The sequence below is a fragment of the Phalaenopsis equestris genome, unplaced genomic scaffold, assembly GCF_001263595.1.
Source record: "Phalaenopsis equestris unplaced genomic scaffold, ASM126359v1 Scaffold200009, whole genome shotgun sequence".
In the NCBI taxonomy this organism is placed as follows: Eukaryota; Viridiplantae; Streptophyta; class Magnoliopsida; order Asparagales; family Orchidaceae; genus Phalaenopsis; species Phalaenopsis equestris.
In genome coordinates, this window is record NW_018219852.1 from 164129 (window position 1) to 168669 (window position 4541).

Here is a 4541-nt window from a genome sequence, read left to right on the forward strand (position 1 = left end):
AGACAGAGAAAACTACTCAGATCTCATGGGTAAAGTGCAACAAAACTCAGAATTCATATATAAATTCAAAGTCATACAAACTACAACAAATAAATAAACTTATCTCTAATTTCTCCTCAAGTAAACTCCTCAAAGTTCCTCTGAATCTCTTCTTTTCTTTACAGCACACAGAACTCCTCTTCGAAATAGCAAGGAAGAAGAAATCTCTCACTTTCCCTCCACTCTAACAGTCTCTCGAAGAATTCCTCACAATCTCTTCACTCTAATGGAACCTTTCTAACCTCCAGGCTCTCTAGAGCTCTCACCACCTCCTCTTCACTCCCCTCGCTCGGCCAAAATCTTCCCTTTAAGGATGTGAATGAGTTTTCTCAAGAGTTGCTTAAGCACCCTTCCAAAATCCGGCCTTATCCTATGCACAAGTACACGTAACCACGTAACCGTCGATCTCGCCGTAGGTGGCCTCGATGGCGCCGTCGGCGGGCTTCTGGAGAATTTTGTCCCGTAGCCTAAAAAAAACTCATACAAGTTAGCCCTTTTTCGCGATGAGAAAAAGAGAGAGCTGTCGGCGGGGTCGAGGGTCGAGGGCGCCGTCGGAGGGGTCGAGAGAGCTGTCGGCGGGGTCGAGGTCGCCGTCGGCGGCCTAGTTGAAGTCTTCACATTTTGGTCATTTTCGCTCTAAATTTGGTCATTTTTTATTTTTTTGCTCTTGCATCTTTTTGCTCCAATGACCCTAATTCATCGTTCCAACAACAAAACATCAAAAATACATTTCTTTAAAGTGCAATATCATTAAAAACAGTATAAAATAGGTATGAAAATCACAACATATTTTCTTTGGTCACATACCTATTCTTTACCCTTTGGGCCAGGTATAAAGAACATTGACTAATCCTAGCTTGGTTACAGAATCTGCGGCTGGGCGGTGAGGATACCGGCTCTCTCACTTCGGAGCTCCCACATTCCCCTCGCCTGAGGGTTAACATCTACACTTTAGCACCCAAACTATAGGACCAAATTGAGGATTTTAGTCTGTCACTCTAAAATCTCCAATTCTATGCCCAATAATTTTTATTTCCCTATTTATGTGCACCCAACTTTTGGACTTTGACCTCCCTAAATGACCTCCCTAAATCTTGGATGTAATCCTCACTTTAGTTTTAAAACTCAACATATTTCAAAAAATCAATTGGCAATATTGAAATTAAATTAAGATTAAAGTGAAAAGATCATCACAACTTGTTTAACATTCTCATGGCACAACCACTTCAAATCACCATTTCACAAAATTTCACAAAATCTCAAACCATTTCACAAAATCTCAAGACAAGGAGAAAATCAGAGAGAACTACTCAGAACTTATGGAGAAGATACAACAAAACCTGGATTTCATATATAAAAGAGAAGTCATATAAACTACAAAAAGTAAACACAACTTATCTCGAATTCCTCCCCAAGTAACTCCTTGAAGTTCCTCTGAATCTCTTCATTTCTTTACAGCACACAAAATTCTCTTTCGAAGCGGCAAGGAGGAAGAAATCTCTCAGTTTCCTTCCACTCGTACAATCTCTCAAAGAATTTCTCATAATACTAACCCTAAATTACACTCTCTACACTCTAATGGGCACCACAAACTGGACTCTCAAAGACCTCTCTACACTCTCTGGACTCCCCGGACTCTCCGTACTCTCTGGACTCCCCCCTTTTCGGCCTCCAAAATGTCTCTCTTAAAGTTGTAGAAGAGTTTTCAAGAGTTTTCTAAGCATCCCTTCAAAAATCGTCTACATTCAATGCATCTAATGAGAGAATCATCGTTCTCACTGTCGGCAGACTCGATGGCGCCGTAGGCAGCCTTCTATAATATTTAATTCTAGACTCTCGAGAAAAACCTGTCGTTGGCGGTGTCGATGGAGCCATCGACACCCAAGATCAAATCTTTGAATTTTGGTCCTTTTTGCTCCAAATTCGCTCCTTTTTGCATCTTTTTGCTTTAATGAACATAATTCAACATTCCTGCAACAAAACATCAAAAATACTTTAAAGTGTAATATCATCAAAATCAGTGTAAAATAGGTATGAAAATCTCAACATATTTTTCTTTGGTCAAAATCCCCCAAACTTAACTATTACTTGTCCTCAAGTAATTTTAGTACTACATAAAAGTTATGATCTACTGTGGTAAAGTTTTAATTCAGAAATACTATAAGTTTGATTTAAGTAAATACCATAGTAAGATTTTCAGAAAAATTTTCAAGTAATTGAATTAACTCTGTAGCCACAAGATTATATAGTCATCAAGTTTAAGAGTTCTAGCCTTCTATTTATTTCAAGAATGACTATATGTTGCAATATTAAGTCACTTAGAATATCCAAAAGATAAGAAATTCATGAGAACTCTACTAGTAAAAGATCTGTTCCATAATATAAGTTCAAGAATGTATTTAGGTTTTCCCTTTAGAGAGACCCAAGTGAAACCAATTTTTGATTAGGCATCCCCTCAAGCTTCTCCTAACTTATATTTTTTTTTTCTTTTTCTTTTGGATTGCTTTTAATCTTATATATTTTTCTTTTCTTTTCAGGGATTTTTGTCTTGGATTGTTGTCAATCCTTTCTTTTTGTTTTTCAAGTGAAAATTATTATATCTGGATAGCCTTTAATAATTTTGAACTTCATTTATCTTTCCCAAAATTTGAAACTCAAAGCATTCCTTTGCCTTATAAGTACTTCATAGCTTTCACATCATTGAGCCCCAATCTTTTCTTCTCAAATGAATTTCTAAGATTCTTAATATTTCAAAATATAGCTTTCTTTACTTTAAATAGTTAACTATAGTCTTATTCTGTTATACTAAATATCTTAATCTACAAAATTAATTTTCCTTACAAGAATTTTCTTTTAAATCTACCATAATATTCAAATATTTATAAAATATAGTTATCTGAATTGAATTCACTACAAAAAATCATATTGATAATTTTTGAAAATATTTAAATTAAGAACATATAATAGTTAATATTTTTCTTCTCTCCCCCAAACTTAAATTTTTTAATATGGAATGATACAGGTGGAAAGAAAGATTCTAAATAGATTCTAAAGATTCTAAATATAAATCATACCTTAGTACTTTAGGCATTTTCATAACTCTAGAATTTTTTCAGTCCCTTCTCAAAATTTTACTTTAACTGGTTTGTAATATTACGAGCATTCTATACATATAAATCATTAGAGAAGTTGCTAGGTAATGAAATTTTGAAATAAGTACAAGACTAAACATTATACAAACACAATATTTCACTAACACATCACAATACAAATTTACAAAGTACTAATCAAAGTCTATAATAACTACACATGCACATTTCAAACTACAACACTAAACATTTATGCAAACATAAAATAAAATAGACAATAAAATGAAAGTACATACAAACAAACATCTATTTCTATTCCAAAAGCACAAAACAAAAGTATATTAATCACTATCATATATCAAAATCCCATACTATATCCTCGTCTCCTTAGTCAGCAGGTGGATTTGGCTGATACTGATTATAACAGAGGCATTCAGGAAAAGTAACATCAGGCTCACCTCTGTAGTGTCGGGCCTGAGTTTCGTAGTAAGCTATCTCAAAGTCGGAATGTCTCTGTAGGTACTCACTATCATAATCATGTCTACGTTCTAATCCCCCAATTCTTTCATTTATTTTCTATTTACTTTTCTGCTGCAAGGTTAACTCATTCATTAAATTGTGAAGGGTACGGGAAATAGAGGAATGAAGGTCATAACTGGTTGAGGGAATATCTCTACTAGTAGAAGGTTCCTTACTCCTAATCCCAGATCTCCATGCTTCATGGGATGCTTCATGGGAGCTTCATGGGATTCATACGTTTTTAAATTAGTTTTACTAATGGGTTTGATAGGGTAAACCCATTCTTTATCATCTCCAGCTTTTAACTCCAGAAAGTTGGCAAAATGCATAAATGAGACCAGGATGTCCCAACCCTCCACTTAATTCACTCCTTGCTGAGGTCAAAATATTCTTATAAATAATTCTCCCCACATTTATAGTTTGATTATTCTGAATACAGAAATTTAGAATAGCTCTATCTCTTGTTACCTCACTATGGTGGTAGTTTGGTAACAAAGTAGAGGAAATAAAATAGTGTCAACATTCAACATGGAAGTAGAAAAATTTACATGTTCTCGTTGCTTTATCTTCCATGTTCCTTTCCCATCAGTGAGAAAGTTAACGACATCGTTCTGCGGGCCTTCCATTGTACTGAAGGTTTCATAATTGCATATGTAGGTGTCTAGGACTTCATAAAATGAGTTAATGGGCAGCACTAAACTCAATAGAAAACTCTCTTACTCAAACGGTTCCTTCCTCAGAATAGAACGCATTGGCATAAAATTCTTTTACAATATTAACAACATTATTAGTGGTATAACAGAAATTTTCCCACCTCCGTTCAGTAATGACTCATTTAACTTCTCCTTCCAGACTCTCAAAAACACGATCCCAGACTCTCAAAAACACGATCTT